This window comes from Gopherus flavomarginatus, chromosome 1, assembly GCF_025201925.1.
Source record: "Gopherus flavomarginatus isolate rGopFla2 chromosome 1, rGopFla2.mat.asm, whole genome shotgun sequence".
Classification (NCBI taxonomy): domain Eukaryota; kingdom Metazoa; phylum Chordata; order Testudines; family Testudinidae; genus Gopherus; species Gopherus flavomarginatus.
In genome coordinates this window covers 17,695,853-17,722,504 of record NC_066617.1, presented here as the reverse complement: position 1 = coordinate 17,722,504, position 26,652 = coordinate 17,695,853, and the positions used below count along the sequence as shown (strand labels likewise).

The following is a 26,652-nucleotide window of genomic DNA, read 5'->3' as shown; positions in this document are numbered from 1 at the left end:
CTAGCCTCTCCCTTTTGATTTGTTTGATAATCCTCGAGCACTCACAGTTCTCCTTAATCCTCAATGTACTGCCTTTAGTGAATTATGCTGGTATAAGAATTTCAATAATTTAAGTTTCTCTACAGCTAACACATGCCAGCGTATGCTACTGAATTTGCAATGAGCACCTGGCTTGAACCATGCAAAATTGGCTAACTGTGCCCTTTTTTCTCCTGGGGAAGAACGGATTTGCAGGGGGGTGGGGGGGAAATCATCAAAGCAATATGTTTTCTTTCGACTGGCAGAACTGTTGAGTGAACTTTTCATCTGTTCACAAATGTACACAGAGGGTAAATGGAGATTAATTACCATTGAATTTACTAAGCATTGCATCTAGAGATAATGAATTTTTAGTGTTTTGTATACAGAGAATTCAGCTAGGGAACTCAATAAATACTGTGTGCAATGTTTAGATAGAGAAGCCCCATTAGTGTTTTAAAAGCTTTATTATTGAATCTTAACTTTATCAGTTTATTATAGGTTCTTGGGATTAGCAAATTCCCATCGTGTTACTGTTTTGTGAGGGTTTTTTTGTTTGTTGAACGTTTTTCTTGTGGCTGCATTAAAGACTTTATTTTTCAACCATTCGATCACTCTTCTGAGTGGTTGAATTACCCCTTCTATATTCTATAGATAAGTTCACTACTTACAAATCAGTGTTGATAAGCCCTGGAAGATATTGCGTCCATGTTCTGCCTTACTTTGACAGCCATTGAATGATGAAGACACTGGGCTATTGAGATTGATGGAGGGGATTGGGAGGGGGACTTACACTAAACAAGAGTTCAGTAGTTGGAGATCTGGGATGTCTGATTACTGTTTTGTGTGTGTTTTGTCTCCTCTGGATGTGACATGAAAAGTGAAGTTTTCAGATACCACACTGAAGGTCTGATGTGCTTTTTTGTTGGGACCAAAAAAAAAAAATTCTATTAAGCTCCAATCCATCAAATCACTTGAGCATGTTTTTAACTTTAACCTCAGTGGGACTGCTCATGTGTTTAAAGTTAAGCATGTGCATAAGTGCCCTAGTGTATCAAAATAAAAATGCTTAGCCCCATTTTAAGAATTACATGTGTTATGATACAATATATGGGAATCCTTCATGTAACTTCTGCATAACTTATTAACATTGACAGGACCCAGTGTGGGGACAGTTTTCAGACGGAACATTCACATCACTCCATTGGAAACTCAAATTGCATAATAAAGGCGCAATTATACATCTAAATTTGGGTGTCCTATTTCAATATCTACCTATGAAAATTGGACACTGCTAGTGTACAGAGGGTGGAAATTTCTCAGTCACCTAAGGGATTTGAATATCTAGCTTCCACTAAATTCTAATAGGCATTGAGCATCCAAAGCTCTAAACTCCTCTGCCTGGCATCAGGTATGTTATCCCTGTGTAAGATATAGTAGGTGATCTGCAAAGTGTCAGTAGTATCTGACGGTAGTACAGTATTCTGTGTAACAATTTAGCAGAATGGCTTTGCCTCTCACTCTGGGGTTAATAATGCTGTGTGAGATGTGCTGAGGTTGTAGATAATAAAGTATAATTCAAAAAAAAGAAGATCTAGGTCTGTCTTTATTAATCAGTCTTATACATGCAGGTGTTGTATGGGTGTTTCCAAGAGCAGAATTTAGCTTCATATTTGAATAGCTCTTTGCTATAGAAAAGTTGGAGTATGTAAAGTATGGGTAGAATATAAAAAGTGGAAGTGGTGACTGAAGAAGTGTTATGAAATAGACAATATAGTATTATCTGATTGGTTTTGCTTCACATTTTAAAAAAGATATGAAAAAAATCAAATTACATGGTTTTTCCTCCCCAGTCCTGCTTTGTATCAGTGCAGCATGGTATAGTATTCTGTCTGAATGTTAGAACTGATACTGCACTTGGGCACAATGTTGGCAAGAGTGCATTGTTTATAATATATGGTAAATCATTGTTGCATATCTTGGGTGGGAACTGGGCTGCTGTACTGCTGGTAGAGATGGCTGTTTACATTGCAAAAGATCCCACTCATTGTGTGAGGCTGGACAAACCAATGACAAACCAACCTCTTTCTCAAGGAGCTTTCTAGCTAAAAAACAGGGTGAAATCTTGACTCCCAGAATTTTGCCACTGGTTTCTATGGGAACAGATTTCCCTGCAGAATCTGATACCTTGCTTGCTTTGACTAGCACCTTACTCCACTAATAGTCCCTTTGAAGTCACTAGGACTGGATTAAAGGTACTATGAAGCTAAAGCGAGAATAATAGCATCTAGCCCTAAATAAGAACGAGATGTAATAAGAGGGTATGGAACATGAAAAAGGAAGAGTGACAAGGGTAGGACACGTGGTTGCATATCCAATTAACTTACTGTACAATTTAGAGGCTTCAAGGCTTTTCAATAAGTGGTGAAGGATCTTGTTGAATGGCTATCTATCCTAGTCATTTCAGTAAGCAGTTCACCATGGGTGTCTGTTGGCTAGCATGTTTGCCTGTCTGCGAATAAAGAATTAAAATTCTTCCCCCTGTGAGACGTGAATCATAAGGTTACATAGGTATTAGTTGTGAATGGTCTTAAAGTCAGTACTGCTGTAAAATAAATTTAAGAGGAAGATTATGCTGCAAAAATGATGGTCCATTCATGATGATAGATCGGTACTTTACTATGGAGTACAACTGGCTGCAAAGCTCTCTGGGCTGTAAGGTCATGCTGAAGGATATTGTTGGCGGGTCTCAGTGCTGTGTGCTTAAGCTAGTTGTTTATGAATACTTGGCATGCAATAAAGTACTTGCATAATGCCGGTTTCACATACAGTGGGCCCCATCCTTTGCTAGTGCAAATCAGTTTAGCTCCAGGGATTTCAAGGGCACTCAACTGATTTTATGCTGTCTGAGAATGTGCCTCATAATAGTTTCACTGGCTTTTTGAGTGTGTGCGCACACACAGACACATTGGTCAAGGAAGGTCTAGGTATAGTTAATCCTGCTTCAGCATGAGGGAGCAGAAAGTGGTGCTGGACTAGCTGACCTCTTGGTCTCTAGCAGCTCAACATTTTTATGATTTGTGTGTGTTCTATAGGCTTTCATCCCAGAGCATGTCTGGGTATATAACTAAATCTGAACTTCCATGGTATTTTTCACAATCTCTAAGCATGTCACAATTTTAAGGCCCACATTTTAACAAACTGCAATAAAAATATCTCTTAAAAAAACAACTTCCAAAAGTCTTGCCAGACCCAGCATAATCCCCTTCATAGCCCAGGCATAATCACGTAACCCAGCTGCCATGAAAAACTACTTCACTTCATAGCTTCCAGCATAATCACCCCCTATTTCTACTGACTCTCCTTCCCCTCAGTCTTCCTGCCCAGGAAAAGCATGAGAAAACAGATTGCTTTTGCAGCAGGTCATAAGCTAGCAAATCCCAACTCCAGTGAACCAAGGCAAGAAGCCAGATCTCTAGCCATGGTCTTCTCTCTGAGAGGGTCCAGATCTCATCCCCCTCTCCTATACCAGGGGCTGTTAGCTCAAGTGCTTAGGAGGATTGCATCTGCCACAGCATTACATAAAGGTAGAGGCAGTCTCTCAGGTAGATCTTCCCTAATCACATGCTCAATCAATCCCGGTGATTTAAAGTGGTGAGATAATTAAAAGGGAAATCATTAGTGATTATCTAAGGCTGGATCTCTGAATTGCTGGGTTTGGAGTAAGATTGTGGAGGTGAGTTCTTAAAGAAAGCAAACTTCATTAAGAAAAGATTAATTCATGTTGGATAAGGGGAATCCTGTCTAATGCCATAAAAATACCCTACCAGTGGTTCCATTGGGACTACTCGGGTGAGTAAGGGCTCTGTGATCTGATCCACTGGCAGTATTTGAGGTGTAAGCTTATACTTTGTAAGTAAGGATGACAGTCTTTCCTGTAATGTTTTGCGGTCCTTGGAAATGGATGAGGTGAGGTGGAAAGTTAAAAAGCCCTAGAAGTTCACTGAATTTTATCTGTCACCTTATTACATCGCCCTGTGATAGAACTATACAAACCCCACACAGGCTGAAAAGGTTAATGAATTGTGCTCACTGCAATCAGCCCTGCCTGCTACACTTCTGGGTGTCAGGCCTGTAGGAAAGGGGCTGAAAAGGAGAGCTGGTGCAGTTGTAGCTGGCCAGGAAGAAGACCAGATCAACTGCTCTCTCTTGAGAAGAGAAGCCCAGCTGGAGCCAGGAACGAAGAAGGATTATAGCCAGTCATAGCCTCCCTGAAGGAAAGGCAGCCTTGATGCCAGACTGGGTTTATCAGGGGCTTGCCCACTGGTTGTTTTAGCCTGCCAGGAAAAGGGTACCCTCCCACCCCGTCCCATGGGGGAAGGCTGGGCTCTGAGAGCTGAGGACAAGCAGATGAATAACCTCATAGTGGCTGAGAACTAAGCCTCCTTGGGATAAAAAACCTCCTTTATTTCATGTTTGTTTTGGGGATGGCAACTTCATTTTGCTGGGAGAGGGTGGTTGAACTTTTGTAGTGACCTTCCAGAGGACCAAGTCTTAAGCTACCAGACTGGTCTGGAAACCACACTTGAGAAACTAAGGCAGAGTAGTTGTGTCAGGGCTCTGTGCTGCAAGGAGGTGCATGTGGCAGAGAGAGACCCTAGCACTGTAGTAATAGTATTAATCCTCACATGACCACTGTCAGGTACGAAAGTGCTATATTATCCCCATTTTACAGATACGGAACAAAAGTATATGGTTTAATTCCTGGCTCAGTCACAAACTAAACCCAGGTCTCTCAAGTCCTAGTTCCGTGTTCTATCCACTAGATCATACTTCCTACACATGGACTGCAATTGTAAGTATAAAATTAATAAGTTGGGAGTGACCCTCCTTTGTGAATGTACAGGTGATTTAAGCACAACACTCTTTCCACTGAGAAGGAAAATCAGTGGTTGACATTTGTACATCTATCAGGGGCAGAAGGAGTCTTGGACTATGCTTTGAAACAGTTGTACTGTGGGAAACAGTTGCACACAATTGATTATCTCTTAGGCCCTACCTTGCTCCCACAGAAGTTTGTGGGAGCTTTGCGATCTACCTCAGTGGCATCAGGATCAGAGCTTTAACTAGGACATCTCATCAGTATGAGAATATCTGTTAGTACAGTTTTGTCCCTTCATGCCTGGTAGGGGAAATGGACTCAAATGGGAAATCAACCTGGTGTTTAGGGGAGAGATTAAGAGTTCCAGAGGAGGCATAAGCTCCCCAGGAGATGTGATAAAGGGATATTTCTCCCCAATGCCCTAATCTCACTCTATTCCTGCCAGCTCTGTCCACTTTTGCATCTTCTCCAGCTATCTCCAGGCCCCTTAGTGAGTAGGAGTTGGTGGTGGATTGTGGCGATTAGAAAACGGGAAGTGTTCCCCTTGGAAAACTTCAACTACATGCTACAATTGAAAAATTTCAACCCAAAACTGGAAGCTAGTATGAGACTGTAATGTAATAAAAGACTGCATCATAATGTGTATGCACAAGGGCACCAAATTAAGATTGCACGTGAATGGCCAATATGAATAACAATGTGTAATCATTGGGCCAGGACATGAGAGAGGACCACCAGGCCATAGAGACAAAGGGCATGCACCTCAGATGTAGAAGTCCCGAGTTCAAGTTCCTGCTCCACTGGCTATTCACTTATAAGAAGTGGAGCAGCTTCAACAGGAGAGGTTGCATGATAGCCCAGGAGGTAGGGCACTCTTCTGCAATGTGGGAGACCCAGCTCTAAACACCTTCTCCATGTCAGAGAAAGGCAGGAAGTGAACCCCTGCTCTTGCCTGCTGAGAGAGTACCTTAATCTCTGGGGTACAGGCAAGCTACTCCTCTTCCTGCAGTTCATTAATCTTGTCCTCCTTCGCTTTTGCCTAAAATGCCCCAAAACAAACGTCAAATTACAAAACGATTCTGAAAATTTTTTCAACTTTTTGATTTGCTGGAAATTTTGAAAATCATTCATTTTCTGTTTGACGTGAAATCAAACTTTTTATTTTGATTTGAAACTGCCAGTAAATCAAAATCGCCATTTTTGCCCAGCTGTATTTTGTGAGTACCTCCTACCTGACAAAAAGCTAACATGGCTCTACCCCTCTAATACTTCCTACCTGACAGTGATGTGTGAGCAGGTGTTAACTTTATCCAAGAAAAAAGGTCCTAGTTCTTCTTAAGTATAAGTAAATATGTGGTGGTTTTATCAAATGATTTCTTGCTTTTTTTTTTCCCACTATGGCTGACGTGCTTATGGCGGAGTTTGCATATGTGGCCTTCCGTATTCAGAATGGCTCTGCCATGCTTGAGGTAACTTCTTTGTAAACAACAGTGTTCCTTACAAAAGCCTATATCTGACTAGTTTGTTTACAGTAACTTGGTGGGACACTAGATAAAGCTTTCTAAAACAGGCACAGCTTTATATTGTATTTGTTTTTTAAAGACATTTTAATCTCTGTACAAGACTGCTTATTCTGTCTTTACTGAATCTCATGCATTTTCTGGTGGTATTCACTACCTTGAGCGCTAGTTTTCTGAGTAGCATGCATAATTTTGCTACCAAGATAAAATGTCAAGGAGACTAAGCAGAAAACGTGACCTTTATTCACTGTTCTGTAATCTATGATGAGCTCTTCTGGCATTCTAAATATATATTTTTTTATTTAGTCCACAGCTTTATCCCAGAGGAATAGGTTGGATTTTTTAAAAGGCATTCTTGATCAGATAGTAACTCTGTTCTGGTGCTTCAGAAACCACAAGCAGAAGCACCACCAATTAACTAAGAATTATTCAAGGTATGGCAGTGGGAAGGAGGAAGTGAAGGTAAAAACAAAAGAACATTTGAGATACTCTGCTGGTTTAACTCCATTCAAGTCAGTGGAGTTATGCTAGCAGAGAACTTGGCCAGAGACTGGCTGAATCCAAAGAAGGATATAATTGATTCTGTTGATCATTTGTGGCCTTAAAACACTGTGGAAGCCCAGAAAAGTAGGTAAAATCATAAATGGCCCTTCATTGTCTCTACCTGATGATCAGGTTACACAGAAAAGCAAATACTCATTTAGTTGTCTAAGGCACACTGTGCTTATGTTCTTAATGTGTTTGGCAAGCAATGCATAACTCTAGCCCATATCAATAATTTTGTATATACATCACATAAGAATATTAATGATCATTGAGTTATTAGTTTGCCAGTGATGCATTACGTGCCCCATGTAGGATATATACTACAACAGAAGTGTTTTAGGTGTAGTGAGTACAACAGGCTCCTGAGTTCCTGACACTGTAGTGAACACCCCAAAGTGCCATGTGTCAGGGTAAAGATTATACATTTTAAAAACTATAAATCTTAGAAATGTTTGGGAAAAGACTGAGTTACCTGTTAAGATTTGCTTCTGGGAAGGTTTATCTCTGTTCATTTACATACGTTTGATGGAATTTATCTGTTCTCCTGCTCCATAAAAGATAAGTTCAGTACTTATCCTCCAACCCCAGAAATGTCTAGCATGTGTGCTTCTTCCCAGAGACCGGCAATACTTAGAGACACATGCAGCTGGAAGGCAGAAGTAGAGTAGGTTACTGGGAGGGGGAGCATTAGTATACAAATATCAGACCTCTCACATCTTGCTACTCATCTGAGGGTTCTCTGCCACCTTCACATAGGCTGGATTTTTGCCTAATTACCATGATGGCAACTCTCCTAATGTAATCGCTGCTACTGAAGCCCCTACAGCGATCACACTCTCACTTTGGGACAAACCCTTCCACTGCTCTAAATGGATGTAGTTCCATTAGTCAATCGAGTGACCCTGATTTTTACACCAGCTGAGGATCTGGTATTGGGCAAAATTATGCCCCTGTTTGGGTGTTCTGTACTGAGGAGTGGGGAGTGAGAGCAGGACGAAGCCCAGCAAGCTTTCCTTCTGACACCCTGTAGTAAAGTCATTCAGTGAGTAGAGGTGTAAACTGCCTTCCAGAATTGGGGTGCACAAGGGAGGTGGAAGCCATTAGCATTGCTAGTGGCTTGTGGGGGGGAGCATCTAGGCAGGGTGTAGGTGGGACTATGGCTCTGTTTCTTGCATGCCACAATGGTGCCTCAGATCTAATAAAGGACACCTTGCCCTGCATCCCCCAGAAGCACCATGGGGATGTAATGCCTCCTCCCACCAGCATTCCCAACCACCCCATTCCAAATACAGTTCAGCCTCAACAGAGGTATAGCCAAGCCCTCTTTTATGTGGGGAATAAGGATTGACCTCCATTGAGCTACACTGATTTGCACCAGCTGAGGATCTGCTCCAAAACATATAGTTACATAGAGGGGAAGAAGAACTTCTGTGACTACTCAGAGCTTCAACCAAGGAACCCCATACTAGTAGTAGCTTCTAATCACTTGGAAGTGCACAAATGCCTTCAGAATATTAAGCGGTAGATCCACAGGTGTTGAAAATTGCCATGCTCCCTTTAAGCTCATGAGCCATGATGACATGCATCAGCCCTTAAAAGTTGACCATTTGGTAAGCACTTTGCTTTCATTGGGGTTAAGAAGTTGATGAAGCCCCACCTCTGAATCTTGTCCATATGCATAAATGAGGAATGATCTTCCTGATTAAAATAATTCCTTGACGAAATGCTAATGGTCTCCTCGCCTGCACACAGGGAACATAGAATTGCAAGCGAAATACTGTTGAAGTAATACACTGCAAAGGATAATGCACTACACACTCCTGGTGAAGTCTCCCACAGTATTTTATATAAAATGAAAAATTAAAGGTGTTGAGGGCCTTCCCTTAATTATACGGCTCCTGTCCAATATAAGTGCACTGACAAACCAAATGCAATTGCTGGTATATGTGCTGAACATATTAATCAGGAACTGAGTTGGTATTAGTATAGATATGACATGTAATTCCATAGGAAAGTCTACTGTGATTTGGAATTAACTCTCTGGCACTAGGATTTTCTGGCTTGACATGCTAATGCAGAATGCGTAGTGCTAATGATGTGATCTCCAGATCTGCCTGTTCCAAGGGATTAATTAATAACACGATGTGAAAGTGTTACTCATTTTTTTTCCAGAAAGGTGGGGGAAGGGGCAAAGGATGGTTTTGCTGAATGGGGATATTAGAGTTTTTGAGAGCTTAGGTGGTGGTAGTATAATAAAAATGTATAAATGTCTAGGATATCTTAAATAAGAAAATGAATAAAAATCATATAAATTAATAAGTGTGTGGGGGAGTGAGGTGGAGGAAGTTTCTTCATGCTTGCTGCTTTGATATGGGAATGGTCTGCTTTGTAGTGGGTTTGTTGAGGCTCTGGGAGACACTGTCTGGGGGCCAGGGACATGCTTTCCATAGCTGAAAGCTGATCCTTTTCAAAACTCTGCTTACCATTCAGAATGCACCTGTATGAAAAGGGCACTGTGCTTTGAATTGCACTTGGAACGAGTCACACAGAAAACTCTAAGGGCCAGTCCAGATTTTATCCTAATGCTGGACAAGACTTGACTGAGTTCAGAAGGGATTTTTCTTTCCTCTTTAAACTGGAATTCTGAACTGGCTAACAGGAGCGGCTCTAGGTATTTTGACACCCCAAGCACGACAAGCAGGCTGCCTTCGGCGACTTGCCTGTGGGAGGTCTCCGGTTCCGCGGATTCGGCGGCATGCCTGCAGGAGGTCCGCTGAAGCCACGGGAACAGCAGACCCTCTGCAGGCATGCTGCTGAAGGCAACCTGCCTGCCGCCCTCACAGTGACCGGCAGAGTGCCCCCCATGGCTTGCTGCTCCAGGCACACGCTTGGCGTGCTGGTGCCTGGAGCTGCCCCTGCTAGCTAAGAGGGTTTTAATGCATCTCTCCAAATATCCTTCTAAAAGGAATACATCTCTGGAAGAAGTATGTTTTAGGGGGGCAGTGCAAATATCACTACCTCAATCTCTCACCAACATGCATGCTTCTACCCTGGTCTGGACTGAGAAGGTAGTTCATGGCCAGTTCAGTTACTGGCTTCTCTGACTGAGTCCTGGCTGCTGTTGTACTGATGATTTTGTGATGGGAATGCTTTATAGCAACGTGCCCACTAAGAACTGGAGAAAGTCATAGGTTCCAAGGCCAGAAGGGACCATTGTGATCATCTAGGCTGACCTCCTATGTAACACAAGCCATATAGCATCCCCAGAATAATTCCTAGAGCAGAGCTTTTACAAAACAGCCACTCTTGATTTTTAAAACTGTCAGTGATAGAGAATCCACCATGACCCTTGGTAATTTGTTCCAATGGCTAATTATTCTCTATTAATGTCCACATTATTTTCAGTCTGAATTTGTCTACTTTAACATGATCCAATGGCTGGAAGTTTTCTCACCTAGACTGAAGATCCCATTATTACATTTTTGTTCCTCATGTAAATACTTACAGCTGTAATCACATCACCCCTTAACCTTCTCTTTGTTAAGCTACATAGACTTGAGGAACAAAGTCACTATAAGGCAAGTTTTTTTTATTTAATTCTTTACTTATTCTCTTGGCTCTTCTCTGAACCCTCTCCGATATTTCACCATCTTTAAATTGTAGGCACCAGAACTGAACACCGTATTCCAACAGAATTGCATCAGTGCCAAATTCAGGGGTAAAATAACCTCTCTACTCGTACTTCAGATTCCACTGCTTATGCACTCAAGGATTGCATTAGCCCTTTTGTCCACAACATAACACTGGGAGCTCAGCTGATTATCCACCACAACCCACAAATCTGTTTCAGTGTCCCTCTTTCCTAGGATAAGAGCCCCACATCCTGGAAGTATGACCTATGGTCTTTGTTCCCTAGACGTACACATAGCCATATTGAAACACATATTGTTCACTTGTGCCCAGCTTACCAAGCGATCTGGATCACTGTCAGTGACATTTTAATGATGACCACTGCACATATGTACAGCATGGGTGGCCAAAGTACAACCTGCAAGCCTACCCCTGGTCTGCAGCCTCCAAAATCCTTAATGTAGCTCTTGGAGACTACAGGTCCCAACATGCACTGTTCGGCCTTGAACCAAGCAACTTTCATCTTGCTTCAAGATGATACATATGCTGGGACCTGTAGTCCCTGCAGGATACACATGGCTAGTAAAGAAGAAGGTGACTGCAATCTGCTCAGTTACTCATGAATTAAGCACAGCTCTTTGGCTTTTGTCAGATTGCCTAGCTGCTGCATTGACAATGTTTGACCAACACTAATGCACAATGTGAATTCAGAAACTTCTTTGATTTTAAGTATTAACTAACGAGGAATCCTAGATGGAAAAGTTCATTCCTACCTTAACCCCATAGACACACACACATTCTATTACAGACTACATTGCCATTTGCCACTAATTGTATTTTTAATTGTTGCGTTTAGACTACCTCATCAATCTAATCAAAGCTAAATAAGCCCTATGGTGTTTGGCACAGCAAAATTTACTGAGGATGTTTCTTCAATCTGTTGGGCTGCCACCAGTCAAAAGCGTAATGCTAGTGAGAGGAGAGAACATACCCTACTTTAATACAATTGACTATTACTTTGGCTGTTCTGAATATTATCTCACAGGCAGCAGAGAAGCAGCTGGGTGACATTATCAGTAATTGCTCAATATTGTCATCACATTTGCTTACAAGAAAAGTAAAGCAACAGACTATCAATCAGTTCACAGAATATTCATAGTTTGATCCTAGTAAGTGCTTTTGAATGTCATGGCAACTGTCCTATGAGCGACAATTTTTTATTTGATTACTTCATGCTACATTCCTGACCGTGGCTGTGTTGCTCCATTAATTTTTACTTTTAAAATCTCATTTGTTTTTATAAGCTATGCAAAACATGGAGCACATATTTACTCATGCATCCTTTCCAAAATTTGATATAAGCCAACAGAACTGCAGTGTGTAAACACTGCTGCTGTTATGTAGCCTGTGAATCCTATGAAAGCATTTTTCTTCCTATATTTTTTTTTGAAATGTAAATTTTGGAATTATGGATGGATGTTTACACAGAGACATTTCTGCTATATATATTTTGAAGATCAGACGCATCCTCAACAACAAAAGAATAATCTGTCATGGCTTTCGGACTAGGAGAAATAATTGATCTTGATGACGACAATTGTTTAGGCTCCAGTCTAGCAAAATACTTAGTATGTAAATAACTTTAACCACAAAAGTCAATGGTATAGTATTGCCTGTTGCTGTGAGTCAGGCCCCCAAAAAATCATGATTACTTTTTAAACCTGTAAATATGGGGTTCTACTTTTTTGCCTCCTGCTTTGGAGGTTCACATTTTCAAGCTTTCATCCAGAGTCATGAGGGTTAAAACTTTTTATGAAACCTCAGATTGACATGATTTATAGGGCTCCAGCTGCCAGGACTTGAAAGCGGGGGAAAGTAGATATCACAAGGCCTATAATAAAAAATCTCAAGAGGTGGCAACACTCCTGGGATCATTCATACGCTTCAACAAAGCTCATGCTTAATTTTGATTAGGACCTACCTAGCACCTTATTATGAAGACGTATGCTCTTGTGGTGAAGAAACAGGGCTAGGAATTAGGAAACCTGGGTTTTATTTGTGGCACTGTCAAATCTCAGACAAGTCACTTAGGGCTAGATTTTGGCATTATAGATTAGACAAAATTGGTGTATCTTTCAGTCATGTTAACTCAGTTGAGTTTGTGGATTTTGAGGTCAGAATTCACCATTGTGATCACCCAGTTTGTCCTTTTGCATAACACAAGCCAAATAATCTCACTCAATAACTTTTGCACCAAGGCCATAACTGTGGTTTGAGCTAGATCATAGCTTTTGGAAAGAGATCTAACCTTGACTTAGACTACAAGTGATGGAGAATTTACTACATTCCTAGGTAAAGTGTTTTGGTTTTTTTTTTTTTCTCATGGTTAATTACTTTCCCTGTTTTAAAAAAAGTTCAACTTCTTATTTCTAGTCTGAATGTGTTTAGCTTCAGTTTCCAACTATTAGATCTTATTCTGCCTCTTTCTGCTAGATTACAGAGCTGCCTACTATCAGGAATCTCTTCCTCCATGTATGGGCTTGTGGACCATGATCAAGTCACTACTACTTCCCTTGGATAAGCTAAATTAGTTTAACATAGTTGAAAAGTCCCATTAAGATGCAGACAAATATGTTAGATGGCTGTGTTATAGTGCTGGTTTCCACCAGTCTACAACACTGTCTGGTTGCTTCTCACAGACTCATAGGTCAGAAGGGACCAATATGATCATCTAGTCTGACCTCCTGCACAAGGCAGGCCACAGAACCCCACCCATCCAATTTTATAACAACCCCTAACCCAGGACTGAGTTATTGAAATCCTCAAAATTGGTTTGAAGACCTCAAGCTGCAGAGAATCCACCAGCAAGCGACCCGTGCCCCACGCTGCAGGGGAAGGTGAAAAACCTCCAGGGCCCCTGCCAATCCGCCCTGGAGGAAAATTCTTTCCCGACCCCAGATATGGTGATCAGCTAAACCCTGAGCATGTGGGCAAGACTTACCAGCCAGCACCCAAGAAGGAATTCTCTGCAGTAACTCAGTTCCCATCCCATCCAACATCTCCCCGCAGACCATTGAGCAGACCTATCTGGTGGTAATCCAAGATCAATTGCCCAAATTAACGATCCTATCATAACATCCCCTCCATATACTTATCAAGCTTTGTCTTAAAGCCAGAAAAGTCTTTTGCCCCCACTACTTCCCTCGGAAGGCTGTTCCAGAACTTCACTCCCCTAATGGTTAGAAACCTTCATCTAATTTCAAGTCTAAACTTCCTAATATCCAGTTTATACCCATTCGTCCTCATGCCTACATTAGTACTAAACTTAAATAATTCCTCTCCCTCCCTAACGTTAACCCCCCTGATATATTTATATAGAGCAAGCATATCCCCCCGCAGCCTTCTTTTGGCCAGGCTAAACAAGCCAAGCTCTTTGAGTCTCCTTTCATAAGGTAGTTTTTCCATTCCTCGGATCATCCTAGTAGCCCGTCTCTGAACCTGTTCCAGTTTGAATTTATCCTTCTCAGAGTAAGACCCTCATTCTGAAATGATTGCATTACTGTTTTCAAGACCCAGTTCTAGTGTGAGATGGAGCTCTGATCAATCTCTCAATTAGAACACCCTGAAATTACCGGGGGGGGGTGAGGAGGAGGGGGGAATCCAACCCCAGATCCAAATGTGAATTTTGCCAATGGTACATATCTTTGTAGCTGAATCAAAATCCCAGATCCATCTCCTTTCCCAAAATTGTCATTTTCAGATCCCAATTTTTCAGTTCATTCCCAGCTCAAGAAATTCAAATTTCTGTGAAATTACAGTGCAAAATACTGATTTGAAGCCTTTTGCTTTCTTGTCTTCCATTTTTTAAAAAAAAGGAAAGGCAAGACAGTGCTTGTACTTGTTATGAAAGTGAGAGGAGCACCTGCCACAGATATGCTAAAATGTTTTGTGGAGAAATATACAGACTAATGCCAGCCTGAAGGTGTCATGGTATACAGAGGCAGGATGGTGATGTACTCAAGGCATAGGATTGGGAGCTGGGAGATCTAGGGTGAAATCCTGGTTCCATTAAACCTCTGGAGTTTTGCTATTGACTTCCAACAAAACCTGAATTTCACCCCTCAGTTCTATTCCTAACTCTGTTAAGATTATACAGGAAGGATCTAATCAAGTCATAGATATTAAGGTTGGAAGGGACATCAAGAGATCATTTAGTCCAACCCCCTGCTCAAAGCAGGACCAACACCCAAATGACCCCCTCAGTGATTGAGCTCACAACCCTGGGTTTAGCAGGCCAATGCTCAAACCACTGAGCTAAGTCTTTCAATTGCAATTTCTTTGTGCCTCAGTTTCTCCATCTCTATAATGGAACTATACATCAGAGTGCTTAATTCTAGATCTGGGCAAAAAAAAGATTTGGACACATTCTATTTGACAAAAGATGCAGTTTTGGTTGACTTGAAATGATTTGCAAATTTGACGCACATAACTTTGCCCATTCCCAAAGCAGTCAGAGGAGGAGGTGGTGCCGCTTTAACTCCTTTACCTACTTCCCCCATAATCTTTTTAGCCCAGTGGTGTGGGCACTCATGTGGGATCCAGGTTTGAATCCGTGCTCTGGATCAGAACCAAAGTGGACTCTTTAAGTTCAACAAAAATTCTGAAAAATTTCAAATTTCCTTTGAGTTGAACAGAAATTTTGTTGGCAGTTTTTTAGAACTGCCACCAAAGTGAAAAATCAGTGCTTTGCCCAGCTCTGATTATTTCCTTAATGAATGAAATTCACCCCTTTGCACAAAGCTAGCTGAAGGGCTATTAATCAAGTGGTGCATAAATCTTGTGCTGGTTGTCTTCATCGGGGTGAATTTGGTTCTGCACTTGTAAAGTGCTTTGATATCCTCTTTGGAAAGGAGCGAGTTAATGACTAGACTCTTTTGGCTTGGGTGGTTGTCGCCCATCACTGCATTAAGTCCATAAGTGGAAATCAAACTGCTTGGCTTCTAAAGGGGTTTTGGAGGTGTCAACCCATATTTTATAGTTATGGAGCAGATGTCCTATTTCGCCCTGGAGATCTCATTATTGCTCAAATATGTATATGCAGATTTTTTTACATTAGCAAAGCAGCAGGTCCCTCCTCCCCCACATAGTAATATTATCTGCTGGTGTCTGTAGAAATGTTTGTCAAAGAAAATCTGAAAGTCTGTGCAAAGGGAGATGTTTCAAAAAAAAAAAGTATCAGTCTTTATTAATTACAAAATGATTAATTATTTCATCTGCCCAAATATCTGTACGTACAAGTTGACTTCATCTCTCATTTACCAGGCTTTCGGCACCATTAATCAATGGAAGTTTTAAATGTGAAGGCAGACAGGTTGATTTAAAGTGTTGCATTGTGGTAACCTCTCCTGTATACGCTGACCTGCTCTGGATCCCAGACAATCTATCACTGAGCACATCACTGTCAGAGCACAAGGTTTGATTTAGAGATGAAACTCCTGAATGGGAAGCACCAGAAATTGCCCTTCTTCAAATGAACTATGTGTACTTTGGCCACCTTAGGACCCAATCCTTTGTTCTTTTGCTACGCAAAACTCCCATGGAGTGTTCCAGAAATGCAGGAATGGGCTACTCCCCTACACACTGTGATAAAGAGAAATTAATAAATCAGCCATGTCTCAATGTTTGTTACTAAGGGCTAGACGGTGACTTGGATTATACCATCCAAGTAAAGGATGAGGAACATCCTTCATATCCCTGTGCAGGCTCCCGTAGACCTTGGCTCAGGGGTGCAGGCATAAGCAGGGCTGTCTGCTTGCTCACTCCCTCGCTGGAGCTGTAGGGTGCAGAAAGGGTGCAACTTCATCTCAGTCCCTTTTTTAAATCAGACCCAAAATCATTTCCCTGCCTTATACTCTCAACTTCCTGCCTAAACTGAACTTTGAATATCTCAGTATACCAAGCCATGATTGCCAACTTTCATGATTTTATCATAAGCCTCCTTCTAGTTGGTATTTTTACTCAAGTCCCAGCTCCTGGAGTCATGTGACTAATGCTGAACCTTAGCTGCTTTTTTTTTTTTTTTTTTTTAAAGGTAAACCCTAGCCCTCATGGTTTCAGAGAGGTGACCCAAGCATAATCTAAAGTCTCAAGAGCTAGATGGCAAATGAAAAACTCACATCTTATTTTTTAAATTGCATGGCGGTTTTAAAGCCAATTTCATGCCTTTGGAAAGCCTGACTCATCCTAAGGGTTGACAGTGTTGTAAAATTTTAGTATCATTCTGCTACAATCATTCAAAGGTGGGGGGGAGTGGCACACTTGTTTGGCTCCTGTGCTGCCCTGAAGTCAACCTTGTGCCAGTTTCTTTCATTGCAATTTCTGCTCAGAAAATGTTTATCTGAATGGCTAGTAAGCATGGAATAGATACGTTTATGTATTTTCTTTTTTCTTTTAGAAGGGGAGGTTGTGGCTGATAAGATTTCAACAAGTTTGTCACTCAGAGGAATGTGCAGAGGCCTCTAAACTAAGAATTTTTCTTTTGCAAAAGGTTTTATGATAGAAAAAGACACACTTCCTCATCTCCTGTGCCAAAGTAACAGCCTTTTGCTGTACATATACACATCTGTAGGACAAGCTTGACTCTGGTAGCTAAGAAGCTACATTCTGATTATCAGTAAGAGCAGAGATGACTCCCTCAGTTCTAACACAGGTTAGAGATCACACCTTTTCATTAGTCCAGCTCCAGATTATTAGGTGTCCTCAGATCAGTAATGATCAAAGAGTGACTGGTTCATGTCAGCAAATGACAATGGTAAACCACAGACTCTTGTAAAATTAGTTCTGTGGCTTTTCTACCCTTATCTTTCTCCTCTCTGGCAGATTTAAAAAAAAAAAATAAAATCATATCTTGACATTGAATAGATGCTAGTCACAGCCTACCTTACTGATGTTTGATTTGTTTCCTCATCGCATCCATGGTGCACCAGGCACCATCCAGAACGTACAGATGTGTTTGCTAAATGAAGAACAAGCAGGTAAAAGGAAAGGAGGTCTTGTATCTAAGGCACTAGACAGGGATATGTGAGCTCAGTTCCTGGCTATATCTTTCCGCAGGCCTCTTAATCTCTCTCTGCCTCAGTTCCCTGATGAACATGATACACTCACCTCTGTCTTATCTATTGAAATTTTAAGCTCTTTGGAGGTGGGTGGGTGTGTGTGTCTGATGTCTAACACAGAGCTGGGTGAACTACGCCCTGTGGGACCCTCCTGCCTGGCCCGGGAGGCTCACCCCAGGCTCCTTCCCCCCTCACAGCCTCTGCTCACTGCACCGCCGGCGCAATGCTCTGGGCGGCAGCACAACTGCAGAACTCGGCCTGACCCAGTGCTCTGTGCTGCACGGTGGCATGGCAGGCTCCAGCCGGGCAGCACGGCTGCCTGTTCTGGTGCTCTGGGAAGCAGGGCTGTAGCACCGCCAGCCACCGGTGCTCCCGGCAGCGCGGTAGGGGGGTTGAATAGAGGGCATGGGAGTTTGGAGTGGTGGTCAGGGGGTGGGGGTGTGGATAGGGGTTGGGGCAGTCAGAGGGTGGGGAACAAGGGGGCAAAGGTCCTGGGGGAGGGGGCAGTCAGGAATGAGAGGAGGGGTTGGATGAGGTGGCGGGGGGCTGTTGGGATGAGAAGCAAGGGGGGTCAGATGGGCAGGGGCTGGGCCATGCCTGACTGTTAGGGGAGGCTGTGCCTCCCCAAACTGGCCCTCCATACAATTTCAGAAACCCCCAATGTAGCCCTCAGGCCAAAAAATTTGCCCGCCCCTGGTCTAGCACAATGGAGCTTGAACCCTCAACCTGCTGCTGTAAAATGAATGTGCATCAGTGTCACTTTTGTGGTCACTGGCTATTTGGTGCCATGCATCTTCCTTCTGTGCTTCTGCAACGTGCTTCTGGGTTAATGTTTTTTTCAAACAAGAGAGCTTCTTTTCACAATAAAACTCTAATTACAAGTTAACATTTATTTGATTTCTTGTGACAATGCTGGTGGCTCTCTAGACCACGTTATGGAAAGAGCGTGATATATAAATATTCATATTTTTGTTCATTTTCCTCTTCAATATATCATCTTGTCTCTACTTACTATTTAAAATGTAGAATGTGTTATTGAAAGAGGATTTAAAAAAAAAAAAAACCCAAGTGTGTAAGATCCTTCCAGATTCTATAATCTCATGTAGTAATAAATGGTGGGGTGAAATCTGACATCAATGAGAATATCTATATATAGATGGAGAAAATAGAGTGATCCGGGTTTTGTTGTGTTGCATGCATGTGCAATGCAGTGAGGAAGACTGGATGATTTCACTTCTAAGGTAGATTTGTATTTGTATTTATATTTTGGCCTTAACTTTGATACAATGATCTGCATCTGCAGAGAATTTGATTTAATTTGCCTCTTCTAAAAGTGTTTCAACACAGGAAGCCCGATCTTGTAAATACCTTTGCATCCAGAATCCCACTGGAATCAGTCAGGAGTCTTTGTGAATATAAGTCTGGCAGTATCAGGCCCAGAATATTAAGTATCTGATGCAAAACCCACTGTAATAAATGGAAAGACTCCCATTGACTTCGATGAGTTCTTGGATGAGACCTTAACTGAACAGCATTTATCTTGTATTGACATTCTTTGGCTTGAAAGGCCCAATGGAAACTGACAAGCTAATGAATGTGTCAGTTGTAATTGAAATATCTTGATTTGGGGGGAGAAAAGCTCTTGCGTGGTGGAGTAATGACATTTTTCTCTTTTATTTATTTACATATATACACCCCTCTCTGTAGATTTGAATCAAAACTTTTGACTGAAGGAAAAAATCAATGAGAGCAATCTTGGTTCCAGCGGAGAGGAGAGAAATGTACCAGCTTGGAGCTATCATTGTAATAAACACTTTCTCTGAACCTATAAAGGAGTCTAGATCAATAGAACAATTGCTGGGAAGCAAGGGAGAAATATGGAATTGTATCACTTAACATTTATAGAATTTCTAAATGCATTCGTTAAGCATTGCAGCAATCCCGTAAGCAGTATTATCACCACTTCACGGGTGGGGAGTCTAGAGCACAGAGGTCAAGTCTGAGGCTACATAATGAGTCACTGGCAGAGCCAGTAGTGATAGTCAGACTCTCTAATTATCACAGATGTGTCCTAGCCATTAGATGATGCTCCCTTCCCATAAGGTAATGAGTGTTAGTTTTGTGCCCAGACTTGTACATTATCTGCATGTGGAACTCCCAGTAAAATCAGTGGGTGCTCTTTGCACAAAGCATTCACAGAATAACCTTAATTTGTGTTTCATTACATTAAAGAACAGATGAATTGGGTTGGAAGGCCTAGAGATCAGACACTGCTCCCATGTCAAACACACTGGTTTATGAGGTTTTTTTCTGTTGCTTGCTATCTTTGCCTGACTTGTCACTTTCAGGTTTTGACAGTGTAGGAAATTAAAGCAATGGGATAGCGGGCGTTTGGGGGGGGGGGGTGGGATTTCCCTTGCTGTGTGTTCAGCCCAGCAGGCAGCCAGAAGTACCACATCTGCAAGTGAGCCTGTTTTCATGAAATTGCCAGCCTAGCATTGTTTGTAAACCTGCTAGTTCAGTCATTCCTTCGACTAAACCCTTAAAACATCTGAATTTAACTCCAATCACTGATTACCCACCACTAGATCCACTAGTAAATCAATAGTGGAACTACAACAAGGCTATTCAGATTAAAGCAAGCCTAATACTGACCACATAACACTTCTGGCTACAAACCATGCCTCTTAACAACTGAAACCCCTTTCTGACCGTTTCTATTCAAATCACCATATTTAGTCTGTACATTTAATAGGAAAAGATGGCCTGGTGATTGAAGGTACTGGATTGGCCTTGAAGGTGGGTTTAATTCCTGCCCCTCCCACAAACTTCCTTTGTGTCCTTGAGGGGCAAGTTATTTCATCTCTGCCCTTCTGTTCCCTATTTGTAAAGTGGGGATATTAATAATTTTTCTCTTTCCCCACTCATTTGTCTGTCTTGTTTAGATTGTAGCATCTTTGAGGCAGGGACTCTTGCTTTGTGTTTTGTAGAACGCCTACCACAATGGGGCACTGATCTCAGTAGGATTGCTGTCATACAAATAGTACATAAGAAGAATTTTAGCATGTATGCGATGTAATATACCAAGCCCACTGAGGTTAGTAGATTTTAATTATAGCTTTTCTTTAAATTTCCTTTGGCTCTTCCTTGGCTGGTTGGATCTAAAACTTCAGCCTATTGACATTAGTGGGCAATGAAAGCTGTGGAGAGAAGCTGCTTTGCATTGATATTTTGCATGCAAATGTAATGCTGATTGAAGGATCTTGGAATGAGAGCAGGAAATTCATCAAGCAGGGACAGCATGGACAAAGAGTAGTTCGACATCAATGGCATATTCTATCTCTGGCATCTTTTGTGAGACTACCCAAGTGATTGCCAACTAATTTGGGTTTATTCAGTCATGCATCCACCTGTGTCTTGGGAGCTGGACTGAGATCTCTCTCTCTATCATGTGCTCATCACCCTGGCATCTGGAATGAACATTCCTTATAACAATCGAGCAATCAGGAACCAAATTCTGCTGTTGAATCCACATTTTGCTCCCTTTCTTTGGGGGAGACACTTGGCCCACCAAGGAATGAACTTGGTCTTTAGTGCATGAAATCTGAAAAGAGCAATGTCCAGCTTTGCACAGTCCCTACTATCTATAGGAGGAGTTGTCCCTTTGGCTCACTCAGTAAAGCCCTTGCCCTTATTAACCATAAGGATTGCTGGTTTGAGTCTTGACTGTGATGACACTCAAAGGCCATATCTACACAACCACTTTTTGTCAGCAGAATTTATGTCACTTGGTGTGAAAAAACACACCCTTAAGCAACGTAAGTTACACCAGCAGAAGCGCCGGTGTGGAGAACTCCTACCAACATAGCTACTGTCTCTCACAGGGGTGGTTTTATTATGCCAATGGGAGAGCTCTCTCTCCTGGTGGCATAGAGCGTCTTTACCAGACATGCCACAGAGGTGCAGCTGCACCAGTGCAGCTGTGCTGATGTTGTGCTTTTAGTGTAGACTAGCCCTTAAACTTTGCATTTAGCTGTGATGCTGGAAGTATCTTTCACAGACCTGAAGAGCTCAATGTAAGCTCAGAAGCTTGTTTCTCTCACCAACAGAAAGGTGGTCCAATCAAGTAACACTTGTGGGTGCCAGGTATTAACCTAGACAGAGAAGCAGCAAACACACAGCTCCTATTTAAAAAGAGAGCAGGAGATGAGGAAGGATTTTTGTCTTGTTTAATATTTTTCATTCAAACCTTGTTACAATATTTACAAATCTCATTCAAAGTGTACAGAATATTGCAACATACTTTTTGTAAAATGACTTTTTTCCCCAAAACATTTATAAACCTCTCAATACAGAGTGCATCTTTTTATCTTCAAAAGCCATTTCTATGGCAACATTTTAAGCAGGCTTTTTTTCCTTCCCCGAGTCAATCTTTGGGTTGGAAAATGCTTTGACACAGAGGAAAATGTTAATGGGTAATGGGCTAATCATTTGTAGTTGCTTCACCTCTGAAATTTGTATACATTTGAGACTGCTAATAAAAACAGAGCCATTTACACCTAATTTAGTTGATTTAGTTCTAACTCTCTTGCAGCAGCCTCTGAAGTGCACAGTTACTTAAGGTTATCATTTTGAGAAGGTTTTTAATTTAGATGGATGCCAGACATGCAGGCTATTCTTATTAGGAGTCATTCTGCACTGTCCTTGTACTGTGTATTATATGATTAGTGCGCACTTAACCAATGCAACTATTTAATAACCCCTTTGTGAGTTTCACATAATGATTATAATTATAGCCAGTGACTGAACACAGAACCAGAGCATACAACAGGATGTCCTTGTGTCTTAGAATGGGACAGATTTTAATAGTTTCTCACTGTAATCTGGGGCTGAAACCACAAAGAATTCCAGGTACAGGTAGTCATGGTTCTAATTTCAGTTGTTTTGTGTTTACACCCAGAGGGAAATCTAGTTCTTTATAAAACCTTTCAAATATAATAGGCCTGATTTATTTATCTTTCATCTCATTGACACAAGTGTAAATCAGGAGCTACTCCAATAAAAGTGAATGCTGCTATGCTGGTGATAAATCACAATTGAACCCTAACAATCCTAGAAGGTGCTGAGCAATCTTGTAATCTGTCGGGAGCTTTCACTGCCTCTGGAAATCAACAAGAGGGGAAATGGAGTCATAGGAGTGCTCAGCACCATGTGACATTGAGCACTGTCCTCCAGATCACACCACAATTTACCTAAGGAATTAAACCTAGGCCTGGTGGTAGAAAGATTCCCATTTACATTAATGGACTTTGCATCAGGCCTATAAGAATAGACCATAGACTGAATTTTCTTCTTTGTGCCTGTAGAGGTCAAACTATAATGTCAGTGTTGTAAAAAGAATATTTAGTTTTAATGTGTGGGGATTTTTCTGTTTTTATGAACTGCTCACATCAGCATATTGTAACTATATATTCTGGCACAGAACTCCTCAAACCATTATGGATAAGGGTAAAAGTCTACAGTGCGTGTATCTCGTGCCTAAAGGCATTAAAAAATTAGTCTCCAGTGCCTTCAATTCCTTATGGACTTCTCTGCAAGCCTTGCTACAGGAGATGTCTCAAAGGCATCCAAAAAAGAGGACAGCAGAAGCAGGCTGGCTTTAGGCCAATTCCCCGGAATTGGGCCCCACGCTTACAAGGACTCTGCACCCACACCAAAGAGGGCCCCACGCCTTAGACACCTTTTTAATTTTTTTTTACATACCCGGCAGTGGTCCGGGACTTTGACAGTGGAGGGGTCTTCACTCGCTCCAAGTCTTCGGCAGCATTTCAGAGGTGGGGGGTCCGGAGCAAGCGAAGGACACCTCACCGCCGAAGTGCTGCCAAAGACCCAGATCACTGCTGGGTATTTGAATTGGGCCCTGCAGTTCCTAAAGCCTGCTCTGAGCAGAAGTATATTATAAAGATGCTTTTCTCTCAAGAATAGTTTTATGTTTAAAAAAAAAAATTTTTTTTTTTTTTTAACAAATCAAGTTCACAACTTCTTAGAGCTAGGCAAAGTCTTCATTCCAGGTATGTGTTGAAAATTTAGTTGTTTTCCTTCCCTATTTACAAGTTGTTTGTGGGCCAATCTGGTTTTCTATTAGTGTTCTCTAACATGGTGTTGGACAACTTCTTAACAGAACATTTGTGTACCAGTCCTGTGGCAAGTACAGTAGTTGGTTACATGGAAAAGTGACATCAAAGTATTTAGGATAGATTTTCAAAAGGGTTGTCCATAGCTGTGCTCTCATTGAAGTCCACTGTAAAACTCCCATTGACTTCAAGTAGATTAGAACAAGGCCAACACTGAGCACTTTTGAAAATCCCATCCTTGTATTTTCAGTTTATTTTAATATATTTTATCAGATGGAAATAGGGAGGAGGAGCCTATCCCATGTGACCAATCATCTCTGTGGAGCACCAGCAAGTTGTCTGTGGATCACATGTGGTCCATACACCAGTTTGGGACTCACGATAGCAACACATTAATTAATACATAAGTATTCACGAAATAGTTGAAGCCAACAAACTTTAGTCAAGGGATTCTTCCCAAGACGCACACCTCAGGCCAGCTGGAGTTGGTTCCATTGTCACCAATTGAATGATATCAATTTACACCATTGGAGGATCTGCTCCATTGACTGTACACAATTCATGCTATGTGTGTCACTAGCCACCTGAGCCACATAATACTCTTTACTGCTCCCTTTTGAATGGGAGAGTAATAAAGACTGATTAACACATGCCGTGGAGTCAGTCATGCTAAAATTCGTGAAAACGCTCAGATTTCCTGGACATTCATGAATAGCTGTCAGCTATTGAAATGCACTCGGACAATAAGTAATCTGACCCCAGCCAATAACCTGCAGCCTGAGTGCCTTGCTTTTTATCCACAAAAACCTGTGCAATCACGTCTTTGTGTTATCCGCTCAGCTCTACAGCTTACTTTAGGCGTAAACATTTTCTCCCAGCCTCCGTCTCTTTCAAGTGCTTCACTGACAACCTTGGATCACCTAATTTCATTAACTTCCTAATGAAGAGGGAAGAAGCTGGTGTTAATATTTTCTCTGATCTCATTGGAATGATAAATAGGACTCTAGGTGTTTGGGGGTTTTTTAATTGAGGCCACTGAGCTGAAATAAAATACCTGCAGGTATTTGAGTGAGCTGAGTTAGTATGAATACACTGACAAAATTCATCATTCTTTTTCATATGAAGTTAGGGCATATTGCAGTCAATGAGAAGACTCTCATTGAGTTCCCTGAGCATTAAATCAATGCCTAAGGGCCAGATTTGTAAAGATACTTAGTGGCTATCTGCATCTTTAGGCACCTGAGTAGGATTTTTTTTTTCTGCATCTTTGGGTGCTTAGATCAGTGTTTCTCAAACTGGGGTCGCTGCTTGTGTAGGGAAAGCCCCTGGTGGGCCGGGCCGGTTTGTTTATCTACCTCGTCCGCAGGTCCGGCCGCTCACAGCTCCCACTGGCTGCGGTTCGCTGCTCCAGGCCAATGGGAGCTGCTGGAAGCAGCATACAGCGAGGGACTTATTGGCCACTGCTTCCAGCAGCTCCTATTGGCCTGCAGCGGCAAACCACAGCCACTGGGAGCTGTGATCGGCCAGACCTGCGGACGGAGCAGGTAAACAAACTAGCCAGGCCCGCCAGGAGCTTTCCCTACACAAGCGCAACCCCAGTTTGAGAAACACTGGCTTAGATGCTTTACCAATCTGGCCTTTAGTTCTTCGGAAAGGCGATAACTACGGGAAATGTACAGTGCTGGCAGCAGCGTTACAAGTTTGCCAGAGTGCCTCAGCTCTTCCTATATGGAAGGAAGGATGGATGATGCTCCCTGCCCATCACTATAAAAATATTTATTGTGCTGTAGAGACCTAAAGCCCCCATCCCCTGCTGCATTAGATTAAATATGATGAAGCCCAGAAAAATAAAGGGGTGTGAGAGGATGTTCTGTGAAGAGAAGGGTGGCTTGCACAGATATGTGCAAGACGATGGTACAAATCCACTGGGGAGGATGACTGTCAAGGAGTAAAATATGGGAGAATTTTCCCCCTCACAGTTGCTAGTAAGTTGAAGAAGGGGTAGGCTCAGACACCTTCAGAGTAGGGAGGGGGAGAGATTAGCAGAAACCCACACCCCTGTACCAGCCAGGATGCCCCGGAGTGGAGGAGAGACATTGAGAGAAACTGATCCTTCTCCTTCCCAGCAACTGGGTAGGGTTGCCAACTTTCTGCTTGCACAAAACTGAACACCATTGCCCCACCCCTGCCCTGCCCTCCTCTGAGGCTAGGAGCCCTCTCATGCCATCCCTTCCCTACAGGGCTGCCCAGAGGATTCAGGGGGCCTGGGGCAAAGTAGGGGAGCTGTGGCGCTTGTACTTACCCAGCGGCGGTCCGGGATTTCGGCAGCAGGGGGCCCTTCAGCTGCTCCGTGCCTTTGGCAGCACTGAAGGGTCCCTTGCCACTGAAATGCCGCCGAAGACCTGGACCACCGCTGGGCCAGGGCTCGTGGGGCCCCTGCAGGCAGAGGTGAAAGTAAGCCAGTACGCTCTGGTACGGAGTACCGGCAAGAGCCGGTGCACTCTACCGGGGCAGATCAACTTCCCAAGGCAGCAATTTAAAGGGCTTGGGGCCCCAGGCCCTTTAAATCGCTCAAAAACCACCCACCCAAACACCTATGAAACACTTACTGTTTTCACTCAAAAAACATCCCTATAGCTATTGAGAGCAAACACCTTGCACTTTCTAGAGTTCTGAAATTTCCTATTTCAAATTGCCCTGTGCTGCCCCGCCTGCCAGTCCCCCTTGCCCCACGTCCTCAGCAGCGCCCTGCTGGTCGGTCCCCCCCCCCCACCCCGCTAGCCAGTCCCCTCCTACCCTGCGCCCGC

The 26,652-nt window shown here is 42.4% G+C and overlaps 1 protein-coding gene and 1 long non-coding RNA gene across 3 annotated transcripts in view; one reads left to right on the top strand and one right to left on the bottom strand.

Moving 5' to 3' along the window:
- Positions 1 to 26,652, top strand: part of FRMD4A (FERM domain containing 4A) — a 554,591-nt gene that overhangs the window by 140,587 nt on the left and 387,352 nt on the right. The window lies entirely within an intron of this gene.
- LOC127043211 (uncharacterized) overlaps positions 5,662 to 26,652 on the bottom strand; it is a 54,855-nt gene continuing 33,864 nt past the window's right edge. Inside the window, exon 3 of the long non-coding RNA XR_007772176.1 lies at positions 5,662 to 5,939. This is a non-coding gene — a long non-coding RNA (uncharacterized LOC127043211). The remainder of the gene's footprint in view (positions 5,940 to 26,652) is intronic.